The sequence below is a fragment of the Dipodomys spectabilis genome, unplaced genomic scaffold (assembly GCF_019054845.1).
Source record: "Dipodomys spectabilis isolate Male_0828 unplaced genomic scaffold, ASM1905484v1 ptg000228l, whole genome shotgun sequence".
Taxonomy (NCBI): domain Eukaryota; kingdom Metazoa; phylum Chordata; class Mammalia; order Rodentia; family Heteromyidae; genus Dipodomys; species Dipodomys spectabilis.
In genome coordinates this window covers 7,071,639-7,092,829 of record NW_024870905.1, presented here as the reverse complement: position 1 = coordinate 7,092,829, position 21,191 = coordinate 7,071,639, and positions in this window count along the sequence as shown.

The following is a 21,191-nucleotide window of genomic DNA, read 5'->3' as shown; positions in this document are numbered from 1 at the left end:
AGAGCAGCTCTTGAAACAGTTCTGGAACTATCACTTTTTATACACTTTGCTTAAAAATCTCTTTTCAAGAGCATTTGATTGCTATTATTTTGGAATTATGGTTAATATTTATTTGACTGCTATTTTTAAAGAACGCACCACCCAATACTGGTTCTTTTCTTCTAACATTTTTGGGTCTAATATAGTTCTGAAAGAAACACAGTTATTTGAATTACATGAACTGCTTGTTGAAGTTGAATCAGTGTGGAGAAGAAAAGAAGAAAAAAGATGTCTCTGTGTGTATGTCACGTTAAAAATGTATCTAAAAACTATGTATATTAAAATCATCTATTTTTCATTATGTTTAGATTCTGATAAAATTTAGCCTCTCAACTCACACAATGTTAATGCAGTCTTATTTCATACCTCCTAAAAGCAAACGACAAATTACTATTTATTTTAAAAATATTCTTTTTAATTTTTAAAATTCTATTTATTTAAAAAACTATATTTTTAAAAAGTTAGCCAAACAAATGGTGTATTAGTTATTTAGAGTCATGTTCAGACTCTATGACGGAAGCCAGAAAGGGAAAATATTCATGTTTTTATTCTTCCTCTTGCCACTCTGATTTACTTCATCTATTTCTGAAAGAATGAAATTCTGGCTTTGAAGCCTTTTGCTTGATATCCACAATGTGTCATTCTTCCTTTATTAATAGGAGAATTTGGAGATAGGATGAGAATTCACACTAGAAAAAGGAGAAGAGCAAAAGAGAAGGTGAAATCTAGATATTTTGTTCTTCCTCATCTCAATTACAAGGTCTGGATAATGATTGTGGATATTAGATACAGTGGTCTAAAGTGATTAAACACATTTATAAAAAAGTTAGCCCCACAAGTGATCACATAGATAATGCTTATTTATTAAAAAATGTAAGAGCATAAAACAGAAAGTGTTATCTATTTGTTTAGTACTTATTTATTATTTGTTAAATTTTGGTGTGCTGTAGTCAACTATCATAAAGGTATACAAGAATGGTGAGAAACTAATATCTTAAATATCATATTCTAATATTAGCTTAATTCTTGCTGTGTTTGAGTTTTGCCTCAATTTCACATGCTATATTCTCCCAGTATATAAGTTGAAAGATTTCCTCTGTATATATGCTATTTTTATAGCTAAGCAAAAAGAAGTTAGTTCTTAGACAGAGACAAGGGGATAGAAATCTTCCCCTAGAAATAACCTTTGACCACTTCTGGTTCATTTTTGTAAGCTTAAGTATGTCACATGACCCATCTTGACATTGCAGAGTAGAGGTAAATCTCACCTACAGGAAGCTGATGCAGGACAGTATAATATGCCAAGGTATTCAACACTTGAGATAAAGAAGAAAAAGAAGAGAACTATAATACAATCAATCATACTTGCCATCACATGTCTTTGCAGGAAGGGAGGTATTATGTACCTTTGTTTCTAAAACTACTGATATCTTCAAATTATGTCTTTTATGCTTGGATATTACTAGAATTAGAGAACATTTTGATACTGAGACAGCGTAAAATATCAAAGAAATCTGGAGTAATCATTTCAATATTACATTTTTGTTTTGCTAGGAACAATACTTTGTACTTTCTTACCTAGTCTCTTTTGTTTCCAGAACTGGATTTTGTTAATATATGTGACTATCCACCAGAAGAAATATCTTCATTTATCTGCATCTTGTGCCGATAGCATAGTCAACTATATTTATGTGCGAATTCATCAGTAGCACTTTTTAAAAATGCAAAAAATGTGGACAGGGAGCCAATATACATATTTTCCCACCATCAACTTCCACATCCTCCTTCTTCCTTCCTTGGAATCACACTCAATCAATAAAAGGCTGAGATATTTGACTCTTTTTTATTTTTTTTATTGTGAAAATACTGTACAGAGGGGTTACAATGACATGGACAAGATAATGAGTATATTTCTTATCAAGCATTGTAGCCTCCTTCTTTGTTTCCCCTTCCCATCCCTTCCCATCCTCCCCCAGCCCCCCACCCGATCCTTCCCACCGCCCCACACCAAAGTGGTAAAGTTCATTTTCCACATAACGACTTGTACATCTCATTGTTGCAAAGGGCCCAGCTGTATCCCTAGATAAACGATTTGATTTTGCCCTTCCCCTTCACAAATTATACCAACATAAAATACAGTGAAAACAGGGGTTATGCTGTGGGGAGCGACATACAAAGCAACACAGAAATCACCTTATAAATATGTTAGAAACAATTGTGTGAAAGGAAAAAAAACATTTAAATACTTATCTTGGGGTTCATTCCCCTAACATCAAGAAAATGTGGTATATATACACAATGGAATTCTATGCCTCTACCAGAAAGAATGGCACTTGTTAGGAAATGGAAAGAATTGGAAAAAAATTATATTAAGTGAAGTAAGGCAGGCCCAAAGAAACATAGGTCCCATGGTTTCCCTTATTTGCAACAACTAGTATTTGTCTGAGTCAAGCAGAAAAGTTCAGATAAGTTGATGTTAGGGAAATGAACCCTAAGATACGTATTCAAATGTTTTTTTTTTACTTTCATGCCATTGTTTCTAACACATTTATAAGATTATTTCTTTGTTGTTTTGTATGTCCCTCGTCCACAGTATAACAACTGCTTTCACTGTATTTGATGTCGGCATAATTTGTGGAGGGGAAGAGGAAAAACAAATCGTTTGACTCTTGACCTTGAAAGTGAAACAGAATGTTTTGGATGTCGGAGATGACTGTTAAATTTTTTTTTTTTTTTCCCATAATAATGTTACATGAAACAGCCTTTTGAGTCCTGCAGTTCTTAACACTTTACTTCCTTAGTGATGTGATAGGAATGTCAACCTTACTGGACTTAGTATTGGTTTCCACATCCTATTCTACCATCCAGTCTAAATTAAAATAATGGAATGTAAAAGTAATGCCATCTTAAGAAAGTCATTTAAGGCTATGAGAATGTGGCTTCATGGCAGAGATTGCTTATCATGCATGAAACCCTGGGTTCAATTCCTCAGTACCACATAAACAGAAAAAGAAGTGGTGATGCGCCTCAAGTTGTAGAGTGCTAGACTTGAGCAAAAAAAACAGAAAAGCTCCGGAACATTCCCATGGTCCTGAGTTCAAGCCCCAGGACTGGCAAAAAAAAGTCATTTAGCTAGTAAATGACAAATAAAGAAAGTATACTTGAAATATATAATTGTTCTTCCCAACTATGTCTAACAATCGTCCTTAATTCATATACTTTACCTATATTAGTATACTGTGTTGAAAGCAAAACAAAAAAAGGTTTGCTAATAGATCACAGCAATTAATGTTAGGAATGTGCTTAGATATCAGGTGAGGATTAATCCTGGAAATTCAAAGATTCCAGGCTTCTGAGTGGTCACTGCTAATAACAACGAGGATAGTCTAAGTGAGATTTGGAAAAGTTTTGTTCAGTTATGGCACCAAAAAGCACAGGGTAATTAATAGTTTTGACAGAAGTGAAGAAATAACTCCAGATGGAAGAAATAAATGATAATAATAAATAATTATATTGGAAATTGTTCTAGGGAACCAGTTTTGTTTATTGAAGAACTAATTATCAACTATACTTATTCCTCATTGCCTTTATCTCTTAGGCTAGTTCTTAATCTCTGTGGGATAAGTTGTATCTATTTCTATGTTGTTTTTCATACCGGATCTTCTTTGCTTTCTAAAAATCAGTCTTTCTCTATTTCCCTATTAACAATTATTGATACTAAGTCCACATTCACAGACAGCAGAGGATGCTAATGTAAGAGTCATTAATGTAACAACATGGAAAAGGAGGACATATTTATTGCTACCTCAATTTTTCTGAAAACCTGCAATGTCAGATCATTTGATTCAAATTTCCATTCTTTGTCCACATAGTGTCATTAAGTGCACATAAATGCAAATATGAGCCGGGTGCTGGTGGTTCACGCCTGTAATTCTAGCTACTCAGGAGGTTGAAACAAGACGATTGTAGATCAAAGCCAGCCTGGTCAGCAAAGTCCATGAGACTCTTATATTCAATTAACCACCAGAAACTCGGAAGTGGTGCTGTAGCTAAAGTGGTAAAGCACTCAACTGGAGCTGAAGAGCTGAGGGACATTGCCCAGAATCAGAGTCCAAGCCTCACGACCAATAAACAAAAGAGCAAATATGACATAAAGTTTCCCCAAAAAGAACTACAAAGTCAATAGTAATCTTCCCAAGCAGAAAAAAAATGATTTCAAAATGATTCAGTGTACCTACTTTTGCTGTTATTTGTTATGGCTTCTTTGTTGGACATATTCTCTTCTTTTAAAAATTGTCAAATATCAGCTTTATAATAAACTTCATCTAATATTTCTCAAATGAGAAGTCCATATAGTTGATGTCACTTGGCTTTCTTACTATCACAGTTCAAAGCCAACCCTGGCAAGAGAAGTCTGTCAAATTCTTATCTCTAATTAAACACCAAAAAAAACCAGAAGTGGAGTATTTGTTCAAGCAATAGTGTACTAGCTTTGGGGTCAGGTGGGCAGGAAAGACAATTGTTCAGGGACAGGGTCCAGCCTCTGAGTTCAAGCCCCAGAACCAGCACAAACTAAACAAACAAAAAAATAACCCCACATATTTCTTTGGGACATCCTTTAACACTGTTTGAGAAAAGGCTCTTTTTGCTGATCATACGCACTGCATCCTGCTTTTGGGAATCTTTATTGCTATGGCAAACTCAGGACCAGATTAAAGGAATGGATAAAGGACTTCTGCAACAAGACAATCATGTCAGGAGTGAAATATCCATGCCTAAGACATTTTAAAACCTCCATGTCTTTCTTTCTTTGCAGTAGAACACTTTAAAACAAAGTTATTTCGTTTTTTTTTCTATGCTGGCCTGCGAATGGCATATTGTTTCTTTTTGTAATACTCTCAACTAGAAGTTTACAGAAAAGTTTTATATGAGTAAAGAACACACTAGAAAAATCAGGGACAGATTTTCCTTCCAGCCTTGGATTATTTTCTTTTTCAGTAAAAAGAACAGCACAAATTATCTTGAACTTTATCATTTCTCTATGTTCAATTCCTGTCTTGGAATCATTTTCCACTGCCCATAACAGTTCCTTCCATCTACTTCCAATAACAATCTATGGTGCTGCTCCCAGTAAAAAGGAATATTTTCTGGATTCATTGAAATAGCACAAGTACATCTTTGGACATGAGGTAACATGTCTTTCAGAAACAACTTAGAAATGAGAAAATGTGGAATTTACATGGCTTATAAAAATTATCCATGTACATATGGCCATATAAGATGATGTTAAGTGAAATGAATCCCAAGATAGAGACACAACTTTTTTTTTTGCTTTCTTGCTATTTTTAATGTATCTAACATGTAATATGTCTTTTTTGGGGTGGGGGTCCGGTGGTGGGTCCTGAACTCTGGGCCTGGGCGCTGTCCCTCAGCTCTTCAGCTCAAGGCTAGCACTCTACCACTTGAGCCACAGCACCACTTTCGGCTTTTTTCTTTTTGATTCTGTGGTTATGAAGAATAGAACCCAGGGCCTCATGCATGCAAGGCAAGCGCTATACCACTGAGCCACCTTCCCAGCCCTACTATGTCGTTTGTTTGTTTCTGTTATTTTCATCCTCCACGGTATTTTTTCACCGTATTTGAGTTTGGTGATCTGCTTCTTGCACATACATTTTCCTAATGTGGGGATGGGAAGGGAAATATCAAAATGCTGAACCAAGGATAAAGTATGATCCATTGTAACAATAAGATGAACAAGACACCATGTAGAGAACAAACTTTACAACTTGGGGAGGGGAGGAGTAAGTTGTGGAGGGGGAGAGAAAAGGGATGGCAGGGGACAAATAAAAGAGGAGCTAACAATGCTCATTAGATAATGTACTCATTAGCTTACTTTATGTAACTAACCCACAATAAAAAACATGAAAGAAAACATTATCCTGGAGTACATTAAGTATAAATTTCCTAAATGCTCTGTAAATTAAGCCCAATTTTAATTGGGAAGAAGGTTCTCAGAAACATTTTTTTGTGAGTGTGGGTGTTGTTCATTCTTTTCCAAGTGTACATAGGTTAACATTAGGAGAAGCATTAGGAATAATAGGAGAAAGAGAATTTTTGTGTTTAAGAATAATGGTTCAAAACACTATAGAAGACTCTGCAAATAAGACAACTTTGAAACAATAAGGCCAAAGCCAATATTTTGATCTATGAGTGTGATATAGAGAAAGCATTACTACTAAGTGGAACATGACGTATGAGGCTCTTTCATCTCTTTCATCATGGTAGCTAATCATGTAAATTAGTGAAAATTACAGTGGAAGTATAATTTTGGTTCCTAGCAAGTCAGATATAAGAGCATGGACATAACTGGAAAAAAAGGGCATGTTGAGAGAGCAGGAATGATACTAGCAATGAAATGGTGGCTAAGATCACTTTTCTTTTTCTTTTTTTCTTTCTTTTCCTTTCTCTCTCTTTTTTATGGTAGTGGGGCTTAAACTCTGGGGTTGGGAACTGTCCCTCTGCTATTCAGCTCAAGGCTAGTGCTCTACCACTTGAGCCACAGTGCCATTTCAGGATTCTGGTAGTTAATTGGAGAAAAGAGTCTCTGGGACTTTCCTAGCTGGGCTGGCTTTGAACCCCATCCTCAGATCTCATTGCCACCCAGCTTAAGATCACATTTTTAACAGTGTACACTCAGGATATGTAATGTGTATGTTCATCTATCTTTATATGTATTCTTGAGTTAAAAATTTGGGCTACAGCTCAGACTTTATACTCACAAAAATGTTTGTCATTTAAAAGTTGATACTCCTGGAGAAATAAAACCTAAGGATGTAAAGGAGTCTGGGAAGTTCAGTTTATATCTTGCCTGGGAAGAACAGGCTTTGAGACACTACGTATAATTATCCAGGCAAAAGCTGAATTGGAAGAAGGTCTCAGGTGATGGAATACCAGTCATGAGAAAGATGGCTGAATAAGAGATTGAGGCTTTTGCATACATACATACAAATATACATATACACATACACTCAGAGGCACTTATATGTGCACAAACAAATACACAAATGAAACAACTCTCAGAATATATAGAAAAGTTAGAAAACAATAAAAAATATTTCCTGAGTAAGACTAGAATCAAGTGATAATTTTTAATATTAGAAAGTATTCAAGTGAACTTTCTTCAAAAAAGTTTGAGACTAATACATAGGTAGAGACTAGAGATAGTAAGAGAGTCAAGTAATCATTATTAATGGGATCAGATCCATGGAGAAATGAATCAGAGACACCTGCAGGTGCATCTGAAAATATTCATATCCTGTGTCAAATGTTAGAACATCTTTCAAAAATGTACATAAACAGTCCAAGCAGTCAGTCTCATGGATGATATCATCAGAGAAGTTCAGAATTGCTAGTCTGTATATAGATTAAATAAACCAACAAACCATGGTAGGAGAATGTGATACAAGACAAAAATTCTAGCACTGAGACTAAGACAAGAGAATAGAGAGTGGAATTACATAGCGATACCTTCCCTGGACCAGGTAGCATAATTTTGTCTCAATAAAACAAACCAAACAACAAGAAAGGAATACACAGTTTGAAGTTTGGGCTAATTTTGTCACTATGTTTTGAGATGTCAAGTTTCCTATTAACATGCAACTCATATATAATCCTCAGTTGTGTTTTAAATGCTCTTTTCATTACAGAACATTCCCAGATGCAAAATGACTCATGATTCCCAATGAAAAATTTGAAAAAGTAAGCATCATTCTGTTGGATTCCAAAGAAATGATGAAGTATTACGAAAGCTTAAGCCTGGAGAAATAGCAAAGTTCATCTAATGTAGGACTTAGTAGACCTGGCTAAATTAGAATTTAGATTTAAAATAATGTTTTGGGTTTGTAATTTCATATTCTATAGGATATTACAAAATGCTTTTCAAGTAGATGATTTAATCCCATCCCTGGCCCCTGGCTCCTGAAAGCTTCTGGGTATGGACAGGAAAGTTCATTTATATCTGTCCCCAGAGGCCTCCTCCCCTCCCAGCATGTAGGGGCATGCCCCAGCCATCACTCTGGGCCAGGAACTGGCTCCAGAGCCAGGCCAACCCATCCCTCCTTCTCCCCTTGTGCCAGGACTCATGTGGGAGTTAGAGTCCACCCAGCCTTCTGTTTCCATGGCCGCCATGGGCCTCATGCTCTCCAGCCATTCCCACCCCCTGTCCCATGCCCCGGAGCCTGGATGCTAACTACTCCCCACTTTCCTGTTTCTCCAGGCCCCAGTTCCTGCATGTCCAGCAGTCCAGGCCATAAGTGTGCCTGCCCCTAGGACAAGAGGCCCACTGGAGCCTTCCCGCACTTCTGTGCCCAGCACCAGATGGGGTTTTTCACAACTCTCCCCCTCGCCCCCCACCCCCCGCCAGCTCTTTCCTACTCCACCCACTGCTGAGCCAAAGGGTGCTCCCTGTACACCATGCATCCTCCATTGCTCCTTCCTAGGCTTGATTCTGCACTGTGCTCTCCCTCTCCACCTTCCCCGTGCAGGAAGGACCTCTCTATCGCTGGATAAGGCTTGTGGGACATACCCTTGCCCCCTCCCCCACCTAGGGAGCCAAAGGCGCAATCCCACCCCTCCCTCCACTCCAGGGAGACAGCTCACTAGGAGAGATGGACTCCCTGGTGGGGCAGGGGTAGGCCCAAGCACCTGGCTCACGTTTCTCCCTTTTCCTTCCTGGCCTGTTTCTGCTGTGGTCTCTGCAGGTGCATGAGGCCTCCCCCAAACCCTTTCCTCTGGAGATGCCTTTCCTCACCCCACCTGGGGAGGTCACCAGCTGATTCCCACCCCACACTCATCCCCAGCTCCTTCTTGGCTCCCTCTTGGCTGCCCAGCCCTATGCAACCAAGTCTGATCTGTGTGGGAAATCCAGAAGCTGGGCTGCTGCATGGGAGGCTCCCCCCTCCACTGCTCCCAGATGTGTCTTGAGTTCCATCCTGCAGGCTCCCCCATTTCCCTGGGAAATGACCTCACACACAGCCACAGCCACACACAGAGCTGGGTCATGTCAGCCACAGTGGGTCTGAATTAGAGAGGCCTCAGGAGCCAGAAGGGACCCACAGGTTGAGGGCAGCGTTTCCTATCTCCTACATTCCCCCTTCCCAGGATGTTATGCTGGGAGGAGGTAGGCCTCACCCACTGATGGTGCTGGTGCCCCGTGGCCCCACTGGTATGGTCAGATGTGCTGTAGCAAAGCCTGCTGGAGGCCTAGCCCCCCCCCCAGGCAGATGGCAGCAGCCCCGAGTTCCCCCTTCCACATTGCTGGGTTGGCCTGCTCTCCATTTGCTGCCCCTCCCTGGCAGCCCGGGTTGGTTCTCATTGAGAAGGCCCAGAACTCCTGCCTTCCTCTTCCCCGCTTGGCCAGCCCTTTCTCACTGACTGCTCTTGCCTCTCCTGCCCCTCCAATCCCTCTCCTGCTTCTCCTAACCATAGGGGCATAGGGGACCAGCAGCCACAACACCAAGACTCCCTCCCCATCTGCTCCCTCCTTGATCCTCCATTTCCCCTATCAGCCCCACCTCCTCCATTCCTGGCCTGCCCCTGTCCTAAGTTTCATGCCCCTTCCACTTATGCCAACCCTCCTGGGCAGCCCGGCCCTCTCAGAATGCCAAATGCTCCATGGGCCATCAAGAGTCAGTTCCCAGTCCTGGAGCTTGCTCCAACCTCTTCCCTTCCGGGCCTGCTCCTTCCAAAGCAGCCTTTCCTGGTACAAAGTTCTCAGGTGCAGGCCCCCATTCCCCCTTCTACTCCCAACCCACAAATCTCTACTGAGGGCCCCGCTCCCCAAGGGTGCAAAAGCACACTTTGCTGGCTCAGCTCCTCATTCCTCTGTCAAGGGCTCTGCACCAGTTCTCACTGGGTCTGGGTAGGAAAGCCCACGGGATTCAGAGGCCATGCAGGACAATAGCACCTTGGATCACCCATGTCTTACCTTCCAGCTTCCCAGCCTGTTCCCAACTTGACTTCCTGTGGTACAGGGCCATCCCCTGATTTCCAGGAAATGACTTCTGGAGCTTTCCCACTCTCATGGGCTAACACGGGGAGGAGGAAGAGTTGCTGGGTCCTCAGCCTGGAGGTCTTGCCTGGGGTACCGGGGCTGCAAAAGGCCTACTGGGAACAAGGCACTGATTTGTGGGTCTGACCTGGGATCCGGGATACGAGCAGCAGCAGGAAAAATGGGGTGGGACCAGGCTCAGGAAACAGATGTCAGCAAGCCTGAAAGGGCAGGGCCCTGGCACAAGTCTGTCCTGTGATGCAGGTGGGAGCAGGAGGAAGTGGGTGGGATCAGTCAGGCCCCTGCATCTGTTCTGCCCTGAATCTAAGGGATGGTGGGAGACCTAAAGGGTGATTCCTGCCCAAGGTGCGGGTACTGGTGGGCAAACTGATGGGATGGGGCCCTAGTTCAGATGCTGCCCAAGGCACTCTTGCCGGAGAGTCCCATGGCAGAAACCACCCCAAGCACCTCTGCTGGCAGGCAAGCTAGGAGGTGGAGCCTTGGGGCTGGTCTTGTCAAATGATGCTGGTGCCTGCAGGCAAAAATGGATAGGTGGAGCCCAAGTGCCAGCAGGTGCCAGCCAAGGGGTGGAGGCCCGTACTGTCTCCTCCAAGGCAGGGGATTCTGGAGGCTGAACTACGGGGTGGAGCCCAGGTGTAGTTGCCAGTCCCTCCTAAGACACCTCTGCTTGTGAGTGAATTGAGGGACAGAGCCCTGGTGCAGGTCCTGCCCCAGGCAAGGGGTGCAGACAGGCATTATTAGGAACAGAGCCCCAGTGCCAGCGGGCTACATAAGGGGCAGATCCCTAATGCCAGTCCCGCCCTAGGCAGCCAAAGGGGCAGATTCCAGGTGTGAACCTCCTTGAAAGCGCTGGTGCTGGTGCTGGCGGGCGAACTAAGGGGTGGAACACTTGTGCAGGTCTCGCTTACTGCAGGAGTGTGAACGAATGGGCAGAGCCAAGGTGTGGATGTTGTCAAAAGGACCGCTGCTGGTGGGCAGTCTGAGGGGCAGAGCCCCAGTGCTGATGTCGCCCAAGGCACCAACACCATCAACTAATTAATGGGTGGAGCCCACCGGCCATCTCTCAAGGTTGCCAGTACTGGCGGCTGAGTCAAGGAGCGGGGCCCCGATGCAGGTGTCATCCAAAGCACCTATGCCTGCTGGCAAACAGAGGGACGGAGCTCCTGTGTTAGTCCCACCCAAGGCGCCCCTACTGGCCATCTAATGGAGGGGTGGTGCAGGTCTCTCCCAAGGGTCAAGCCCCAAAGAGGGTCGTGACCTAATGCAGGGAGCAGGGGTGGTTGTGACCTAATGCGGGGAGTCCAGGGTTGGTCTTGCCAAAGGCCTGGGGACTGGTGGGCAAACCAAGTGTTGGAGCCTCCCTGCAGTTCTGTCAGAAAATTAGAAAACAAGATAAACTTGCAAGGTTCATGGAACAGGGACTTTGAAGCCCGACTGGATTCAAACCGCCATCCTCTCCATGTCAGGTTCCTGAGTAACAGTTTGGGTAGCAGGCCTGAGCAGGTTCAAATGTCGTTCCATACTACCACTTCTTTGAAATCCACTACGCTGCTGGATCCTCCCTAATGTGCATGACACCAGGACCTGGGTCCTGGGACTATGCGCCTCTCTCCTCTCTCTATGTATATTCACATCAATACATTTGCCATATGTGTATGTATTTATACATGCCCTTTTTCTGTACTGGACTTTTTTGACTTCGGTCATGCAGACTCTATAAATACACATGAGTATATATACACACATTCATGCATTTTGTCTCCGATGAATGATAGAAAAGTGAGGTTGCCCAACATTAGTAAGCTAGGACCCGACTTGGGTAGGGCTTTTCTCCCATAGAAACTCTGTAGGGGACTCAGGTTTCTCCTGAGATCTAAAGCTTTGAGACCCTAAATATTGACAGGGAGAGACTTCAAGATGAATGTGGACCTAGATCTTCTCTTGGCTCCATAATTAGGGAGTCAGATGGCATTCTGAGGAGGTTGCCTGCACCTGCACCTACCACCAATCCCAGTTCAAAGGAGAGAAGGCACCCAGACCCCTCACCCCCCACATTGGCCCCTTTCAGTGGCCATGTCAAGTGGGTGCATTCCTTTACACTGGAGGAAGGAGGTGGGGGGGTCTATGAGTAATGTGCCTTTCCCCTCCAGTGACCTGAGACCTGTGGCCAGCTATGGGCTCCCGAACAGGACTGAGAAGGGCTAACACAAAGAGTGTTGCTTCTTGAGTCCTTCCTTCAGCCAACCACACCTGTTTCCTTCCATGCTAGAAGCCAACTGAATCAGTTCTGGAAGAAACCCATTAGCAGACAGTCTAGGATAGGGGCTTAGTTCCTTCTGGAAGAGAAAGACCAGCCCGGTGGAACACTCCAAATGGAAAGGCAAATGATAGAGAGATCCAGGCACCAGTTCTCGTTTGAAAGGAAGGGAGAGTTTACACACCAGAGATGTTGGAGGTCTTCTCTCCTCTAAGAGTCCCTAGTGTTAGGATGGAATGGGATTGTATGAAGCCAAGCCTGACACATCTCTGAGAGGCCATGAATGACTGAAATCAGGAATGGTATATCTCTAATTTCTGGGCAGGGTGTGTGTGTCTCAGCACCTCATTCTGCACAGACCGCCATGGATAGTTCTTCACTGGCCTCTCAAAATCTTCCACATGGCGACGCCGTGCTTGCCGACTGCTCCCGTGCATGTACCAATCCCATATCAAGTAGCTTTAACTGGAGAAACCTGAGGCATCATGAGACTAGGAGGTGATTCATGATTTCTGAGCCAAGAAAGGATTTTAAGCTGAGTAAACACAGCCAGGAAGTCTGGATATGAACACATATGTTCTCATGAGTTCATGTGCACGACTTGAACTGAGGGTCTGGATGCTGTGCCCGAGCTCTTTTGCTCAAGGCTGGCATTCTAACACTTGAGTGATACCTCCCTCCACCTTTGGCATATATATATATATATATATATATATATATATATATATATATATATATATGTATATATATATATATATATACATATATATATATACATATATATATATATATATATATATATGCCAATGTATATATTTGGTTCTTCATTGAAGAAGAGATACTTGTGAACTTCAGTCCCTGGCTGGATTTGAACCACGATGCTCAGATCTCAGCCTGCTCACTAGCTGGGTATTACAGACACGAATCATCGGTGCCAGGCCATATACATACGTCATAAGGGAGAAGCTGGTGGCCCACTGAAAAGATGTGGTTCAGGAACAGGAAACTGAAATGGGATGTGCAGCCTAGTAGAGTGCATGGGAGAATGTTCTAGTCTAGACACCAGGCACAGATAGAGAACAGGCCCTCTTAGAACACTTGAGAGGATCTTAGGGTTGGCTCAAAGGGCATTGACCATGCACTACACACCAGCAGTCTGGTGAATGCAAGAATACTGAAGAGGTAGGCCTTTGGAATGAAAGCCCTGATGTAGGAGACACAAGAGGGCAGGGTGGGGCTCTAGAGTACCAGGCAAGGCTTCTGGGGGGACCAAAGGGAAAAAGGCCCAGCCAATAGGGCAGGAGTGACTTTTCTGCCAGGGGCCTAAAGGTGCTTGCTTTTGAATTTCCGCCCTGTGAGCCACATCCCCAATACAGCTTCTCAGCCAACGTGTCTGCCCATCTGTGTGACTGCTGATCATGGTAGTCACTCTGGCTGACTGTCATGTCTTTTTGACTGTTCAGGTAGATGAGCCTTAGGTGTTAGCTGCAGGTTCCTTAAGCTTCCTAGCTGAGCTTGGTCTTACAGGAACAAGGCTGGCACTGACTGGCAGTGTACCTGGGGGAAGCATAGCCCCACCCTAGGGAGACATAGAAAGGAGGTAGTGGCCTTCAAATGGTTTCTGGGGGTTCTGGCTGGCTGTCTTCCCAGAGCCCACTAGGCCCACTGTCACCAAGAAAAGGCATCTTGCTTCCCTCTCTCCTTGAATTTTCTGGGGCTCTCTGAGTCTTTCATGACATGCACCCCTGCCATCTCTTGCTCTGTTTGTCTCTTCACCTGATTGTTTCTGATTGGTCGGCCAGCACTTTTTCTCTCACTTCTCTGGCTGTCTTTGTCTTTGTCTCCCTTTCTGAATGCCTATCCATCTATCAACGAATGTTTTTTGTCTGTTCTCCTCTAATTGTGTCCCATCCATCTTGCTCCTGGACCTCTGTTCTGTCTAGTTCAGTATGTGTCATTGTGTGTGTGTGTGTGTGTGTGGATTTTCCCCTCATCTTTCTCTGTCCCCTCTCTGGGTGCCTGTCTGTCTCTTTCTGACCTCTGATGGGGCCCCACCTCCATGCCGACCTTGCCTTTAGACCCCTATCAGGGTCTACAATGAATCCTTAATTGCCAGAGACCCACATTCCAGATATTCATTGGGGCCCAAGTCTGGCCTGTCCAAATCTTTGGCCACCTCTTGGAGATTCTGGGTCAGCAAGGCCAGCTGGAATTAGGGTATCCGTGGGTCTTGGGGTGGGGCTTAGTCATGGGATGTCCTGTCCTTTCTTCAGCTGGATTTTTGGCTGTGCATCCCTCCCAGCAGGCTGGCAGTGGAGTGGGAGAAGGTAGGAGCATTGCCAGGGGCTCTGGTCAAATTAACCTTGATAGCTGACTGAAGGCCACCCAAGCAAGTAGGATCCGGGGCTACATGGGAGGTGGGGCCAAGGTGGCTTGGAAGTGTATCCGTAGGTGTCTAGGAAATGTCAGCATACCTTATCACAGGCAAGTCTATCTCTCAGGTCCTTCTAGACATTTCCAGATGCCCAGAATACAGAGGCACAGACTTTAGATTCCAGGGCCATGGAACTGGGGAATGAGAGAGTGTTATGGACAATGCCTTAATTTTCTGGGGCATTAGCCTTGACCTGGCTATGCTCCCCTTGTGTATGCTCACTTTTTAACCCAGTGCTGGCCACACACCAGCCACTTCTGGCAGTGCTATGGAAGTGAGATCTAGGGTGACTGAAGTCTGGATTTATGGCCTGATTGGGGGTGGGGTGGAGGCAAAGGGTGTCTTTAAAATAAATCTTAGAACTGGAACTCAGGTTCTAGACACTGCCCGTGAGTTTCCTTTGCTCAAAGCTAACACTCTACCACTTGAATCACAGCTCACCTTTCATTTTTTTTAGTAGTTTAGTAGAGAGAAGAGTCTCACATACTTCCCTGCCTAAGCTGGCTTTAAGTTGCCATCCTAAGAGTGTAGCTTCTTGAGTAGCTAGGATTGCTTGTTTGACCACTTGGCACCTACTAAGGATGTCCGTGTGTGTGTGTATGTGTGCGCGCGTGCACGCGTGAGTGTGTATGTTTGTGTGTGTGTGTGTGTGTGTGTGTGTGTGTAGGTGTGTTTAGTGGGGCTTGAACTCAGAGCGTAGGTGGGTATCCTTTAGCTTGTTTGCACAAGGATGGTGCTGTACCACTTGAACTACAGCAGCTATGCTTCCCACCTTTTTGATGATTTATTGGAGATAAGAGTCTGCCCAGGCTAGCTTTAAATCTTAATTGATCCTCAGGTGTCAGCCTTGGATAGCTAGGATTATAGGCATGAGCCACTGGCACCCAGCTGCAAGGATGTATTTTCATCCTCTCTTCTGTTCTAACAGCTGTCTACTTGCCCTGGCCTAGATCAAGGGTGGGTATGTTTCATCTGAAGCCTGGGGTAGGAGGGGTAGCGGTAGATGGGTGCACGGCTTGGAGAAAGGTAGTTTGTATTAGCCAAGAAGGAAAGCGTGGCCAGATATTAATAGCTCATATTCTCATATTCCTAGCTCCTCAGGAGACTGAGATATGAGGATTGCCATTCAGAGGCAGCCCAGCTAGAAAAGTCTGTGAGACTCCATTTTGCAAATAACCACCTGAAAGCTGGAAGAAAAGCTGTGGCTCAAGTGGTAGAGTGCTAGCCTTGAACAAAAAAAAAACTATGGGACAGAGCTCAGGCCCTGAGTTTAAGCCCTAGTATCAAGATGTGTGCACACCCCCACACACACACACACACACAGAGGAAGGTAGTAATGATGAGCTGAGCTAGAACTGTGGGCAGTCCTGAGGCATAGACATAGTAAACTCTCAAGGCAAATCAAGTAGTTTCTCCCTATCCTTCTTGGGCTGAGGATTCTGGGCCATGGCAGTTAGTGTCATGGAACCTGCCCCTCCATCCATGCATGGGGCCACAGGACCAAGGGAAGGACACTATGGATGCTCCTTTGTAGTCAGCCCACGATTGCAGACCTTCATATACCCCCAAGCACTGGTGGGGAAAGCAGGGCTCTGAGCCCTGGGATTCCAGAGATAGCCACTGCTACAAGCAGCAGCCAGCTGGCTTTAGATTCTTAAGCCTACAAGTCTATCATGAGCCCAACTCAACACCCGCTCAAGGTGTGCCTGATGATTCACAGTTATGATACTCATGTAAGTGGGTGTTATCTGCTGTGCTATTTTGCAGCCCTTGCCCCTCCAGGCCCAGAACTATGATCTGAGACGTCAATTGCATGGTCTGATGCACACTGCACCCATGACAGACGCCGTTCTGATGACCTGACCGATGACCTCCGTACCCCAGGGCTCGATCCTTCTCTGATACTGTGGCCTGCTCTACAGGAAAAGGCCTCAGAAGAGGCTGCACTCAAGACTTGTAATACACCAAGACATTAGGAGATCCTCAGGGGCCCACTGGAAAGTACTCTGCCTAGAGTCACAGAGTGAGGTCCAAGAAGGCCAGGTGTTGGTCATGGGGCTGGAATGCTAGTCCTGGGTGCTGTCCCCCAGCTCTTCAGCTTACCATTTGAGTTACAGGGCCAATTCCGTTATTCAGGACGTTCCTTTTAGATCATAGTCTCCCAGAATTCCTGCCTGGGGTTGGTTTTGAACTGAGATCCTCATATCTCAGCTTCCTGAGGAGGTAGGAGAGGTGTGAGTCACTAGCACCTGGCTGATCTGACCTTTCAGGAGCTCCTGAAAGTTTTATTTTAATTTTTAGGTGCCAATGCTGGGCTTGAACTCAGGGTCTGGCCTCTGGTCTCTTAAATTTTTCCCTCAAAGCTGACACTCTACCACTTGAGCCACAGCTCCATTTCTGGCCTTTGGTAGTTCATCGGCAAGAAGAGTCTCACTAACTTTTCTCACCTGAGCTGGCTTGACCCATGATCTCTGATCTCAGTCTTCTGAATAGCTAGGATTTACAGGGGTTGAGCCACTTCTGGCATTGTGTTAGAAGCTTTTCTTAAGCAAGCATTCTTCCCTGTGTTTACCTTGAATCCTCCATGCAAAGGAGGCCTGAGGGTCAGGAGGTGTGAAAAATAAGCTTCCAGCCACAGGAAATGGCTGGGGTCCATGGTGAAAAACCAAGCTAATCTTCCCCCGGGCCCCATTCTGGTACCCCACCATTTGCCCTACCTGTGTCTCAACAAACCTTGACTCAGCCTTGAATGTTCTGCCAGAATGTCTGAAGCCACAGAACCTTCATTCTACCTACACCACTTGCTCCAATCGACATCGAAGGACCGTTGTCCATCCATGATGGACCTTCTGCCTGAGGCTCTCTGTCCTTAGAACTCTAGTGGAATTTTGGCATTGGTTATATCACCTCCTGGAGCAAGTCTTTCCTACCCTTCTACCTCATTTTTTTTTTAACATTGAGTTGCTATAGACGGAACTTTGTGCATGGTGACTGGCAAATGCTCTATCTTGGTGTGTTGAGTGTGTGTGTGTGTGTGTGTGTGTGTGTGTGTGTGTGTGTGTGTGTGTGAGCACGCGCGCGCACAGGTGCGAGCATGCGCGTGTGTGCGTGCCAGTCCTGATGTTTGAAATTATGGCCTGGACATTGTCCTATCCCTGAGCTTTTGTGCTCAAGGCTAGCACTCTTCTACTAGAACCACTGCTCTACTTCTCACTTTTTGGCTGTTTAATTGGAGAAAAATGTCTCATACAGATTTTTATGTTTGTAATTGGGATCCTCAGATATCAGCCTCCTGAGTAGCTAAGATTACAGGGGTGAGCCAGCAGCACCTGCCTTCTACCTTACCTCTTACCTATAACCTCCGCCCTCCTCTGTGTCCCAGAAGAATATGTCTCACCAGACTCACTTTTTTTTTCTTTTTGCCGGTCTTGGGGCCTGAACTCAGGGTCTGGGTGTGTTTCTGAGCTTCTTTTGCTCAAGGCTAGCACTCTCTCACTTAAGCCACAGTGCCACTTTTGGCTTTTTCTGTTTCTGTGGTACTGAGGAATGGAACTCAGAGCTTCGTGCGTGCTATATAAGCGCTCTATCACTAAGCCACATTCGCAGCCCAAGGTTCACTTCTAACAGGAGTTATGAGGGTGGGATTTATTGACTTACCCCTTTTTGCATAGAAATCACTGATTATTTCATGTCTATGCCAAGATTAGGGACTAGCCTTTGACTTGGCAATGAGGAATGATAGATGAGTGATAGCCACCAGGCCCCAGAGCTCTAGGCTCACATCCTACAGAGGGATAGAGACTATGGAGAGAGAACCTTGGACAACTCATACAGCCTAGGGACTGTGGATTCTCTGGAGGCAGTGGCTGGCTGCAATGTGTCCCAATGGGATGCCTCAGTCAGAACATTATGCACCCATTGCACACACTAGCCCAGGCAAAGCCTTCAGGGCTTCAGTTATTAAATGGCAGAGGGTGCTTTGTTCAAACTGCCAGCTCGCACTTAGAACTCTATGAGGGCTTGTCCCAGTTTGCCCAGGTTGGGACGGCTGGGCATGGGCAACCTGCTGAATGCCCGTCATCCATACAGAGATCCATGCATGGAGTTATTGTAACCTTTTTAGGGGAGGGCAGGTACACAGTTGTACTATGATCCTAGTCCCTGTTCTTGACTTCCTTTTCTCAAGGGTAGCGATCTGCCCTTGTGTCACAGCCCCATTCATGTTTATTTTTCCGGTGATCTCTTAGAAAGAAGAGTCTCCTAGACTTTCCCACCCCAGCTGAATTTAAATTGGCATTTTCTACATCTCAGCATCCTGAGGAGCTAGGGTTATAGGAAGGAGCCACTGGCACCTTACTTTCTTCTTGTTGTTCTTTTTTTCAATCATAACAGTCTGAAATTTTCAATGTGTCATTCCAATGGTTTGCATTCAAAGTAAACTACCCAGGCCTGGAGCTCGAATACTAAGACTGCCACCCACAAATAGAGGGAGATCCTGACAAACTCATTCCTGTTCATGTGAATGCTAATGGAATGTTATAAAAGTAATAAATGTGCCATTGATTCATGATTCTATTTTAGAATGCCACACAAAAAATATTGGATTTATGTCTTCCATTCTAGCACCATGGTATGATTTAGGATATTGAATAATTTTTAATTAATATTTTTATAAGTATTCAACAGTGATATTTCATTAAATGGAGGCATAATTTAATAACTAATAATTGGTAATAATATATATATAATTTAATTTCCTCACAGTCCTTCTCTTTGTATATGTATATATATCAATGTATGCACGTCTCTATCTATATCTATCTATCAATCTATCTATCTATTTATTTATCTATCTATCTAAGTACCAGGCACTCCTGTGGATTGATCACAGGTACTCAGAACTTCCTTGCAGCTCAGTTTGCCAGAGGCTGGTCTGATAAGACCGTGATCCCATTTATGGATTGGGCATTCTAGGCTGTGAGTTGAAATCGCAGGATGGCCAAAAATTTGTTCATGCAGTAAGAAGCCAATATTAGCACATTGTTTTCCTTTTCTGTTAAAGTCTCAGAATGATGTATAATCTATATTTATATATATCCTATGTGAGATGATGTAATAAAAGAAATGTTATATGTGTAATAATGCTAAATATGTAAGGGTAATAAATGTCATATTTCTACAAAATTTTGGTCAATCGACATTCAACAATTCATCCAAAAAATCATACACCACGATCAAACAGCATTCATTTCAGGGATGCACAGCTGGTTCAATATATGCAAATCAATTAATATAATTCGTCACATAAAAAGGAGCAAGGATAAGAACCACATGATTATCTCAATAGATGCAGAAAAAGCATTTGCCAAGATCTAACACCCCTTTATAATGAAGGTTCTGGAAAAAGTAGGAATCCATGGAACATTCCTCAATACAATAAAGGCTATATATTACAAACCAACAGCAAGCATTATACTTAATGGTGAAAAACTAAAGCCATTTCCTCTTAACTCAGGAACGAGACAAGGAAGTCCACTCTCTCCTAGTATTAGAATACCTAGCGACAGGAATAAGACAAGATGTAAACATAAAGGGGATCCAAATAGGGAAAGAAGTAAAACTCTCCCTCTTTGCAGATGACATGATCTTGTATTTAAAGAATCCCACAGACTCCACTCCCAGATTTCTCAGGCTGATTCAAAACTTTGGCAAAGTAGCAGGGTATAAAATTAACCCTCAAAAATCATTGGCTTTTCTGTATGCCAACAATGAGAAAAGTGTGGCTGAAATTAGGAAAGCAACTCCATTCGTTATAGCCCCACAAAAAATAAAATACCTAGGAATTAACTTAACCAAAGAAGTGAAGGACCTCTATGATGAAAACTTCACAAAACTGAAAAAGGAAATCAAAACAGAATTTAGAAAGTGGCGAAAACTCTGATGTTCCTGGATTGGAAAGATCAACATCATGAAAATGGCAATACTTCCAAAGGGTATCTACAAATTCAATGTGATACCCATCAATATTCCAACCTCATTCTTCAAGGAAATAGAAGACGCATTCCAAAAATTTATATGGAACAATAAATGACCCCAAATAGCAAAAACGATCCTCAACAGAAAGAACAGTGCTGGAGGAATATCAATACCAAATTTCAAACTCTACTACAAAGCCATAGTAATCAAAACATCTTGCTACTGGCACATGAACAGACCTCAGGACCAAGGGAATAGAATTGAAAACCCAGAAATGAACTTACAGATTTATTGCCACCTAATCTTCGATGAGGGAGCTAAAAAAATAGAATGGAAAAAAGACAGCCTCTTCAGTAAATAGTGCTCGCAAAACTGGTTAATCACTTGTAGAAAACTATAGATAGATCTTTATATAT